This window comes from Taudactylus pleione, unplaced genomic scaffold (assembly GCF_031769625.1).
Source record: "Taudactylus pleione unplaced genomic scaffold, aTauple2 ptg000478l, whole genome shotgun sequence".
NCBI classification, from domain to species: Eukaryota; Metazoa; Chordata; class Amphibia; order Anura; family Myobatrachidae; genus Taudactylus; species Taudactylus pleione.
The window spans coordinates 2,196,925-2,209,130 of NW_028284880.1; the positions used below are offsets into that span (position 1 = coordinate 2,196,925).

Genomic DNA, 12,206 nt, shown 5'->3' on the forward strand with positions numbered 1-12,206 from the left:
ACATCTCCACTTCAAAAAACTCACTTTAGTAAATATACCCCTGAGACTCTCCAAATGTCCTCTTGTGCCTCTGACATCTTCATTTACCACTCCATTCCGGTGCACTGCAGAGTCCAGTTCAGTACCCTAATAACCAAATGTCAGCCCTCAGTGCTTCTGATGCCTTTACCTCAATCCCTTGTGCCTGTAACTAGGGTATTTGGAGTCCAGGGCAAGATAAATAACGGACCCCCCCCCACCCACACACACACACTGTGAGCACGCGCCAAAGGTGCGAGCGTCGGAAAAGTGGGAATGGGGATGTGGCCACTGAAAAAATTGGGGTGTGTCAACATGGCACACCACCTTTTTTCATCACTCTGGGAACATTCCATTCCATTCAATATGCACCTTAATGCCCCTAGTAGTAGTGCCCATTATGCAATGCCGCTAGTAGTAGTGCCCCTCATGCAATGTCCTCAGTAGCAGTGCCCCAAGTAGCAGTGCCCCTACTGTAATGCCCCCTCTAATAGTGCCCCTTATCCAATGCCCCCAGTAGTGCCCCTTACAGATTGCACCCAGTAGTGCCTCTTATACAGTGCCCCCAGTAGTGTCCCTTATACAGTGTCCCCAGTAGTGCCCCTTACAGTGCCCCAGAAGTGCCCCTTATGCAGTGACCCAGAGCCCCCAGTAGTGCCTCTTACGCAGTGTCCCAGTAGTGCCCCTAATACAGTGCCCCTTATGCAGTGCCCCAGTAGTGCCCCTTATACAGTGCCCCAGTAGTGCCCCTTATACAGTGCCCCCAGTAGTAGTGCTCCATACACATAAAACACACAGACATAATTATACTTACTAGAGATGAGCGGTTCGGATTCTGTGGAATCCGAACCGCTCCGAACATAGGGGATCTGAGTCCCCCGCCCGACTCGTATCCCCGTTCGGGGCCAAACGGCATCCTCTTGATGTCGGATTCTCGCGAGAGAATCTGACGTCAGGGCTCCTCTACTGTAGGGCAGACCGCTGTGATAGCGGTCTGCTCTACACAGCTGGCAGCTGTGTGTTTGTTATAGCAGCCAATGAGAGTCACACAGACTCTCATTGGCTGTTGCAAGGAGGGAGCCGGTTGGAGCTCACTCACGAGCTCCGTCTTCCGGCTCCCTCCTCGTGCGTAATAGAGCAGAGCAGAGCGGACGGCGGCAGGAGCGGTGATTCAGGTAAGTTTTATTTTCTTCTTTTTTTATTTGTGTGTGTGTAAGGGGGCACTACTGGGGGCATACTAATGGGGGCACTGCTACTGGGGGGCATACTACTACCGGGGGTCTGCTAATGGGGGCACTACTACTGGGGGCATGCAAATGGGGGCACTGCTACTTAGGGGCATACCCTTTGGTGTTCCCATGGGAATGCCTCCGTCTGGCAGCCACGCCCCCGGCACACCCACCAAAGGGGGCGTGCTGTCAATCAACATCGACAGCATGCCCCCTTTGGTGCGAGACCCATAACGACGGCTACCCCGTCATTATTTGGGTCTCCCTCCATCGTGCGCATGCGCACTAGGTCACCATCGACCCGCTTGCGAGCGCTCAGCGCTCGCGAGCGGGTCAGAATCAGGCCCACTGTGCAATAATAGTATTGTTTTCAACATTATTGGCCAAAGGTTGCAGTGAGGTGGTCTAAATTGACTGTAAATGATTGGAAATTAATGTTACTGAGGTTAATGCTCTAGGAAGAAAAAAAAAAACAATTTACTGTATGTGATTTTAGCTTTTTTGTACATTTTTGTAAAAAAATCCAAATCCAAAGCCAGTCACCGCAGTTTAGCAATTCCAAATCCAAATCCAAAGCCGGATGACGAATTAGAACCAAATCTGGCAAAAATGATCCGGCGCACATCCCTAATACTTACCCTAATTCCCACTCCTGCGCCCACCGCGGTCCACTCCTCCATTCCGCTCGGCACTATGGGAGAGACGTCATGACTTCTCTCCATTCACCCACTATGGGAGTCGAAAGGCGGAGCTCATGAGTGAACTCCAGACAAGCTCTGGCCCTGGGTGCACCAGTCAATAAGAGTCTGTCTGACAGTTATTGGCTGCAGTGCTACAACAAACACTCCACCGACGTGCCCCTCATGCAATGTCCCCAGTAGCAGTGCCCATTATACAGTGCGTGCCCCAAGCAGCAGTGCCCCTTTTGCAATGCACCCTGTAGTAGTGCCCCTTATGCAGTCCCCCCTGTAGTAGTGCCCCTTATACAGTGCCCTGAGTAGTGCCCCTTATACATTGCCCCCAGTTTTGGCCCTATACAGTGCCCCTAGTAGTGTCCGACAGAACCCAGGGCATGTGCCCCGCTCGACCCCCACTGGATCCCAAATGCAGCAGGGAGTGTAATATACCTCCTGCTACATTTGCATATTTACAAGAACGTAATTGCAAAGCTGCCTGCGTGCCTGTGTGCTGCCTGCGTGCCTGTGTGCTGCCTGCGTGTCTGTGTGCCGCCTGCGTTCAGCTTTGCAACTTCATCCCAAGCTGAATCATCCCCTTTGTTGAGTTATAAGGTGGAACCAGAATGAGATTAAGACAGCTTTAAATTTATTGCACAGTGGGCCTGATTCTGACCCGCTCACGAGCGCTGAGCGCTCGCAAGCAGGTCAATGGTGCCCTAGTGCGCATGCGCACGATGGAGGGAGCTCCGTCGTGCGCTTGTGCGAGACCCAAATAACGACGGGGTAACCGTCGTTATGGGTCTCGCACCAAAGGGGGCGTGCTGTCGATGTTGATTGACAGCACGCCTCCTTTGGTGGGCGTGCCGGGGGCGTGGCTGCCAGACGGAGGCGTTCCCATGGGAACACCAAAGGGGGCATGCTGTCGATGTTGATTGACAGCACGCCCCCTTTGGTGGGCGTGCCGGGGGCGTGGCTGCCAGACGGAGGCGTTCCCATGGGAACACCAGAGGGTCCGGCCCCACTGACATCACTAGTGATGTCAGTGGGAGTGATTTTGGCTCTGATAGAGCCAAAAGCACTCCAGGGCTTGCGGCAGCGAGACCCTACCGCAGGGTCTTGTCGCAAGCCCGATGGTCGCAATGGTCTTGACCATCATCATGGATGCTCGCATATGCTGTGGGTGGTCACCCACAGCTATGCGAGCGGCCAGGAGGCCGCTCCAAGTTTAGGTAGGAGGGCCCTGATTCAGAGCGAGCGCTCTGGTCAGAGCGTCCGGCTCTGAATCAGGCCCAGTGTATCTCTTATTCCGTCTCCATGTTAGAAAAAAAAACAAAAACATTTCATTTATGGCCCCCACATATTTCAATGTATTCTCATTCTACTCTTCATCAATAAAACAAATTATTCTAATCAAATTTAATTTGTTAAACCAGGACATCATACTGCTCGCTCTTATGTATCCAGCTCACCCGCTTTGGACAAGGACAATTTTTCCTTAGATGGCACTATGGGTGGTTAAACTGCACATCGCCCACATATTCTGCTATGTTATGCCACTGTCACAGAGTCCATACACACCGCTGAGGCCTCTCTCTATCCTTATGCAGACTTTTCATCATCATCATCATCATCATCATCATCATCATCATCATCATCATCATCAGTATGTACTTTGAAAGAGAACCAGCCTCTAAATTTGCCACCATTTAATTTCTGTGTGTTGCATAAAAGAACCTCACCTCTATATATTTCCATTCTATTCTATCGGTGTCATATCTGATATTACACTGTTGTGTTTGTGCCACTGCTCTTACACTAAGGGCCTCATTCAGCAGAGGACGCTAATCCGATCGCAGCTGCGATTTTGCATGGAACACAACTGCGAAATGCTAATGTCTGCTAAAGCTCAGCCAGCATAAAGAGGCCCACCATTGCTTTCTCACATCCGTCCAATATCGCACTCCTGCGTAAACATCGGTACTATCGACGCACATCCAGCAGTCACGCAGCATGTACGGAAAATCTAACCAGCCGCAATTGCTGCAGCTCTCCTCACGCACTGAGAGCTCTCATGCTGCGAATGCCATCGCAATGGCTAATTTATGCACGCACATGGAATGACGTTTAAACGGTCAGACAGGCCTGCGTTCACCTAACCACCCCTCGTTACCTCCCCCAATTGCTGACCACATGACACTCACTTTGCAAATGGATCCTCTGTGCGTATGTAATCGCACAGCAATCAAGAAGAGTGTGCAGTGTGACTTACATGCATGAGCAACGGCAAGTAATCGCCTGATCTGCCTGCGCATCCCCGTAAGAGATGAGACCCACTATTGTAGCATCATCCGCAAAATAGGGGTTAAAGATTGGAAACCGACTGATTCCGCGTATAGTGTGGAATTAGTGGGTTTTTCACGCACCTTAAACCCCCCACAGGTGCCTTTTCTTGTGGACTTTTCTTTGCAGATCCTGAAGTTGCGAGGAAAAGTCCACCTAGAGGAGATGATGTGCTGGGTTGAATTGCCGGCTAATTGGATTCCCCCTTGTTCGCACATTGATATATCGTAATTCCAGGGCATTGATCTTTTTGTGGTATATTACCACTGCTAATGCCAATCTATTGTTCAATAGTGTCAGTACTGATAGAGATTACTTTCTGATATATATAGTATAATTCACCATTATTGACTTGAATATACTTTGCCCAGACTACTATTACTTGTGAAACAGTAGCAACTATTTGTCTTCCAATTACTAAAAGTGCATATATCCTTTCATATTATGTTCCCTTAAGATATCTTGATTGTACTTACCTCTGTATGGTTTACTGAGTTTGGGTTGGGACCTCCTGCCTCTCTGTTGTGGCTTGGGGAAAAGGGACAACATAAGGGCCCTGCTGAAGACTAGTACCAGAGCAAAAAGCTAAACACTCATCTGCTGCATCTAGGTAACCACAGGCTTGTAGTAACCACATCTCATCACATAGGGTTTTCATATGTTGTCATATTTTATACTAAGTCTCCAGTCTTTGTATTCCTCTGCCCTCTTGTCCTTATTGGGTATAGTAAATAGCATTACTGCTCACAGTTCTGAGGTCATGAGTTCAGCTCCTGACCAATAAACTACTGTATATGTGTGGAGTTTGTATGTATTTCCATAGCTTGTGATAATTTCCTCCCACACTTTTAAAACAAATTGGTAGATTAAATGGCATTTCACACAAAAATTAACCCTAGTATGTTTTTGGGTCCATGTGAACATCAGCACCTTAACATGGCTTTTCTTCGCCCTGTGCCGGCCACGCCCCTATTGTGTATGACATCATGTGGGACGGACGGGGCTGGCAGCGCCGGGATTTACAGCACTAACCAGCGCACCCTCAGGATGGTTTGGGGGCCTGTACGAGCTGCAGTTTAAACATCTGAGGATACTATGGGCAGTACTGCAGCAATCATTTTGGCACCCTGCTAGCCAGATGCAGGCACCGTGGGTGAATGGCGGTGCCACCTAAAAGCAGGGGCAAATGCAGGATTTTTAGGGGGGGTTTCCATATATATATATATATACATATATATATATAATATATATACATACATATAATATATATATGCATACACACACACATTAAATATATATATTCACATATATATATATATATATATATATATATATATAGTGTTCCCTCTAGCTCCGGCGGGAGAAAGGGCGCCGGAGCTAAAGAGGGCATGCCGAGAAGAGGGCGTGGTCATCGGAAAAGGGGGCGTGTCTATAAAACGCGTCCCCTTTTCGTCACTCATGGGGGCGTGCCCGGCACTTACGGACACGCCGGGCAGCCCCCAAGCCCTGCAGACAGGGAGAATAGATGCTGGGCGCATGCGCCCGGTGTCTATTCTCCGGTGGTGATCGGGTCACCGCATGTTTCTCCACCCGCGGGACACTGCGTCCCGCGGGTGAGAACGGCTCCCGCAGGCTGTGAGGGCAGGGCGCTTTTTGCCCTCCTCCTGGAGGGCACGGTGCTTTTTGCCCTTCAGAAGGAGGGCAGGGCGCGGCGCCCCGCTAAAACAGCCTAGCGGGAATGCTATATATATATATACATATATATATACTGTCGAAGCTGGATAATTGGCTGAGACAAGATCAGCTTAAAATTAGATTGTAAAGATGCCATCTTGCGACTGGCCGCAAGACGCCATTTTAGAAAATAAGATCGCAAGACGCCATTTTGTGAATGGCCGCCCAAGCGCCATTTTAAGTAAACTCACACTTAAGTACATATGGCGATATTACTATTAGCATCATGCGATTGCATCTTTCACCATTTCTCATACATACATTAATACGCACAATTGCGTGTTAACTAGTCGCATATTAGCGAATGCATAAGATCCTGTATGAAAACGCTGTTTATTAGCTTCATGCACACGCATCTGCCCCAAGTTAACTAGCGTCTTTATATCAAACCCCAAATACTCACACATAGCATATTCACATAAAAGGTTTCATAAGCTCTAAGGTATAAGATTCAAGTAAGTTAATTTATTACAATTGCTGTGAAATAAAGGTTATTTGGTAGCTAAGGCTTAATACATGATAAGTACGTCATGTCTGGTATTGTACTGATCTGCGTTCTTTCAACAGCATTCCGGTATCATCGGTGTGAAGATCGCAACATGCATTCTCAACTTATGAACCGAAGAGATTTAAAGCAGCAAAATGTATTTCTGTGAATGTTTGCATGAGGCGGGAAACCAGAGACCACCAGTTGTTAGAGGCTTCTACTGTGTCTATTTGAACCAACCTGTTAGATGCCTTGTAACATATGCACCCTCCTTTAGGACCAATGGTATTATCAACAAACTTCTCTATTGTGTTGTCTATTTCTGGGGGGTATAAATATGTGTGATCTGACCCTGGGTTTTTAGTCTTCTTGCTGAATGCTGATTGACGGGGGTTTCTTGCTGATGCCTACATCTGGTCCAGAAGCGCTGCGTATGTATAACTGTTCTTGGGTCTGTATAATTTCTTTGCGTTAAATTGTACTTAGATCATAGCGTGTAACTGACTGTACTTTTACTTGAAATATCACTTTGTGCTTTGGAACCACAGGTTTAAGTCTGGAGTCTTTATTTACTGTATGACTGCATATGCAAAATAGCGTCATCCTTAGAGGTTTATAGGAAGGACATTAGAAGGTATAGGCAGGGGTATATAGAGGTTCTAATTAAGTATCGTTAATACACACACACAAATTATATACATATACATATATATATATATACACACATTATATATATATATATATATATATACATGTATGCATTATATATATATATAAACACTGTGTGTATGTGAGAGAGGAGTACTGTGTGATTGACGCAGAAAGAGGAGTGCTGTGCAGCCAGGTGTACTGACCTTCCTTCCTCACTGTATGTCTGTTCAACTATCTTCTAAGCGCGGGGGGTGGCGTGGTGCAACTGCTGCCGTTGTGTGAGCCAGACTCCCTGTGGTCACCGTGCTGTGCTCCACTTCCGGGTCTCAAGCTCCAACAGTGAGTGGCTATGTGAGGACGTCGCTCCGAATCCAGTCTGGGAGCGAGGAAAGACTGTGTGCGGGCCTCGATGCTGCTCCTCAGGGGCAGTGTGCGGGGCCTGTCGAGTGGCGATCCCGGGAGGAAGCGGCATGGACGGACGGCTGGACGGAGCTGCCTGCTGGCTGAGGAGACACAGCACGGTGGGGACTGATTAAGGAGATGGCACCAGCAATTGGCTGTTGCGGCGCTCTGCGCGTAGCACAGCCATACACTGCAGGACCCGCTCAAGTTTTAAAATCGGGTCAGCGTATTTTGCAATCACTGGGTTCGTCAGGGGGGGTTTCTGGGTACTCAGAAACCCAAACTGCGTGCGCAAGTGTAAAAGGGTTCTGCGCTTTGTGTGGAGGCACCGCTCACACACCCCTAGTTATGACCCTGGGGAACATAGATTGTAAGCTCCCCTGGGCAGGGACTGATGTGAATAACTGAAATATTCTCTGTAACCTGCTGCTGATTATGTGTGCACTGTATAAATAACTAATAATAATAATTGTGTCACTCATATCCCCTATAGATTATAACCTGGTATGAGCAGGACCCTCTCCCCTTCTCTATATAATTATGGAATGTATATACTGTCTGTACTCATGTATGTTGTTGCCCATTTCCCCCTTGTATGGTGCTACAGAAGCCTTGTGGTGCTTTATACATAAATGGAAATAATACATTTATATTGAGAAACACAAATAGCATTGCGCTGTGCATCGGTATAAGGAGTTTTTATTTTGTTAATCATCAAATGTGACAATCAGATTACAGGAATCCCAGATTTGTATCCAAACATTTTAGGTAGAAAAATCTGGACAATAATGATCAAACATACAGCCATGAATATACCTGCGGCTGTGCTGTACCTAATCCCTCTGACTCACGCCCTTGGTCCATTTACTATATTCTACCCCCTGTATTACAGCACTTTTATAATAGAGACAATAATAATTATACTTTGTGATTATGACAAATATGAAGTTAGGAAAGCTAAGCAATGGGGCATGCTGGGTGTTGTGGTCCAACCCATCCCATATTAAAGAAAAATAGTCTTGGACTGCAACTCACAGCAGCAGCAGAAGCTTTAAGGGGAGATGTATCAAATCTTTGAGATAGATAAAGTGGAGAAGTTGTCTATAGCAACTAATCAGGTTCTAACTGTGAATTATCTAGCGCAGTCTATAAAATGACAGAAGATTATAAAATGTTAGAAGCTTATTGGTCAACTTCTCCACTTTATCTCGAAGGTTTGCTATATCTCCCCCTTTAAAAGACAACAGTTCATTCACCCATTGCCGACATTAAAGTCTTTGAGTGCATGTGTGCAGCCAATCAGCAGTCGCTGTACAGATAGCGGCTGCTGGCTCTTGACAGTTCAGACCGAACAGTCAGGAGCCGGTTAGCGGTGTATGTGGTCACACACATACTGTACACCGCTAATGTAAGGGTGCCGGTTTGTTTGTTTTTTTGCCAAGACACGGGGATGCTATGGAGACCGGTGTCAGGAGGTGAGTATTGTTTTTTTTTTTTTCAGGTACTCTGAGTGGATTCTACTAGAGAAGGGGACCGAGTGACGGGCAAAAGGTAAATATGTGTGAGTGAGGTAGGTGTATTTAATAAAATTATACTTGACATGGTGTGTGTGTTGTTGTTTTTTTTAACTATTTTTTTTACAGCGGGGGTATGGGTGCCGGCCGCCCGCTGACACTTGTAGTTCCACAAGTGCCAAAGGGCTGGCATGCTGGCACCTGTAGTTCCACAGTAAAAAAACAATAGCTTTACACTATATTTACAATACTATTACCCCCATACCCACCGCTCCAGGGGTGCGGGGAAGAGCCCCGGGCTTGAGACTATGCCTGGGGTGTCGGAAGAGAGGGGACCACTTTATTGGGGGGGTCCCCACCTCCCCTGAGATCCCCAGCTTGGGTTGCGAATGCTTTGGCCGGAGAGACCCGGTGATAGGGTCCCCCGGCTGTGGCATTACGCCCCAGCCGGAATTGAGCCTGTGCTGGTTTTGAATATAGGGGAAACCCTTGCAATTTTTTCCCCCTAATTTTAAAACCTGGACTGGCTCAGCAGCCAGGTGTTAGTTCCTAAAATACAAGAGGATCCTATTAATTTGTATCCCCGTATTTTTAGGAACCAGGACTAACTGAGCAGCCTGGGGCTGGTTATGCTTTTTGAGGGAGCCAATGTCATTTTTTTTTTTTTTTAAATTATCACTTTAGAGAAGGTTACCATGCAGAAACATACAACAATCACACTGATCTGAGTATGTTTCTGGCAAACTCGCAGCTTAGGAGGTGGTCTATTTGAAACTTCTAATTAGCTGCGAGTTTGCTACAATTATACCTGAGATTGTAATCTTGTTTCTTAGTAAATTCCCGAGTTGTATCTTTTTCATGAAAAGTACTTCAGAGGTTGGCTGATGGTGAGTTTTTTCGACTTTGCAAGCTCACCCGAGTTTTTCAGGGAAAAAAGAGAAATCTCTCCCAAACTCGCCCGAGTTTATCTTTAGTAAATTTGCGAGTTGAAAAAAATGCCTAAACTCACCCGAGACTGCAATCTCGACCAAACTTGAATCTTAGTAAATTTACCCCCTAGACTCTTCAGGGAGTCAGGGAGATTGCTATTATTTCAGAGAGTCTCCCTGACAATCAGGGAGAGTTGGCAAGTATGATACTGATGTGCCCAGATATATCTGTACAACCTCTCCCTATACAAAAAGCAACATGTAGGGGCTCCGTGAAGGTGGCAGTGAATGTGTGTAAGTGTCTCATCTGTGGAGTCAGAACATAAAAGGACAGCTGTCCTGCCTCATAGTCCAGATACAGCCCCACGTTATTACAGGAGATATTGCCAGGTAACCGGATCTGTTTCCTGTCATGTATCAGTGAATACTGGTCACACAACCCCTTACACACAGCCCAGGACTTGTCATTATAACCAATGTGTGACTGATCCCCTCTCCTGTCTATACTGGGATAGCACATCCCTACACTCCACCACCCTGACTCACTGACAGTCACATCCAAGTAATGTCGCCCTGAGGTAAAGCTGGTGGTGCTTAGTACCTGGTTATAATGCTGAAATCTCTCTGGTGTTTCTGGATGACACTGGCTGCTATTTGACCATGTTGCTGTGTGCACTGATGCAGATATATGATTCCCAGTTGTGTTTATATCTAGATGTGTAGGTGTAGGTTCCTGCATATTGAAACCTATATTTATACCAGTTATAATATCAGATCCTGTATTACCCACTGTCTTTACACCCACTGCTATATCTATAGGCTCTGGAACATTGTTTCCTTTCTTTACAGCTGTGGTTATATCAGATTCTGTATTAACTGCTGAGTTTACATCTTGCAGTCTGTCAGTATATTCCTGCACATAGATCCCTTTCTTTATACTGGTTATTATATCATATAATGTGTGTAATGTTTTTGAGATGTGACTCACATCCAGATCTTCTGCATTAAGGACCTGATTATCATGTCTCCCTCTATCCTCAGCATCACACCAGTCACCTGTATCTGGTTCCTGTAAGACAGTCAATGGATCAGACACATTACACAGCTCCTCAATGTGACGCATCTTCCTGGACAGCTCATCCTTCTTTATTTCCAGCTGCTGGATCAGATCGGAGACTGAGAGTGAAACGCGCTGTTCCTGCCTGGAGATCGCACTCAGGACTCTCTTCTCCAGGTCTTTGAGCTGTCTTCTGATGTCTCTAAACAGGGCAGTGACTGTCTCTGTCACACCAGCTGCTTTTTCCTGATCATCTTTCCTGCGCTCCTCCAGGCTGTGGACTCTTTTCTCAGCCTCCTCTCTCTTTATTGTCAATTTCTGCAGAACATTTCTCAGTTTCTTCTTCTTCTTCTCAGAGGCCTCATCCAGCAACTCCACCTGGTGTCCCCGATGTTCTCCGGCCAAACTGCAAGACACACAGATACAGGCAGCATCCTCTGTGCAGTAATACTCCAGGATCTTCTTATGGACTGAGCATTTCCTGGTCCCCAGTGAAGTGGTGGGATCAGATAAGATGTGCTCTGCTGACTTGCTGTGTACTCTCAGGTGTCTATCACACAGATAAGCCTCACACAACAAACAGGATTTAGCAGCAGGTACAGGAGAGTCCACACATTAAGTGCAGATGATGCCAGTCTCCTCCTGATCTGGCCGAGTAGACCGGAAACTCCCCACTATGTTACACAGAGTTATGTTCTGTATCAGTACAGGACGCTCCTGAGACTCTGCTCTGCATTCAGGACAGAAATAAACTCCAGACCCCTCCTGTGTATCCAGCACTTGATCGATACAGACCCGGCAGAAGTTGTGTCCACAGCTCAGGGTTACTGGATCTTTATAAATGCTCAGGCAGATGGAACAGTCCAGCTCCTTTCTCAGATCAGCAGACGCCATCGCTGACAGCAGAGGAGAGAAGTTAAAGTCAAAGTCTGTGACACTCAGAAACCACAGAGGGAGGGGCTGATGTTACCACTCAGATTACATGTATGGGCTGAGTTATAGGGACACAGCCCTGCACATAGGAAACATGCATTTACTCTGCAGTCAGTGAAGGTCATTTAACCTGTATAGCACCAGTTACTTAGATTGCAATAAGCTGTGCTAGTTTTATTAACCCCTTCGCTGCTGAGTCATTTCCACACCCCTGCATATCTATAATTAGGCTTAC

The 12,206-nt window shown here is 46.7% G+C and overlaps 1 pseudogene; it reads right to left on the reverse strand.

The window, feature by feature from the left end:
- LOC148503023 (E3 ubiquitin-protein ligase TRIM39-like) overlaps positions 1-11,932 on the reverse strand; it is a 31,603-nt pseudogene extending 19,671 nt beyond the window's left edge.
- Between the last annotated feature and the right edge of the window lie 274 nt (positions 11,933-12,206).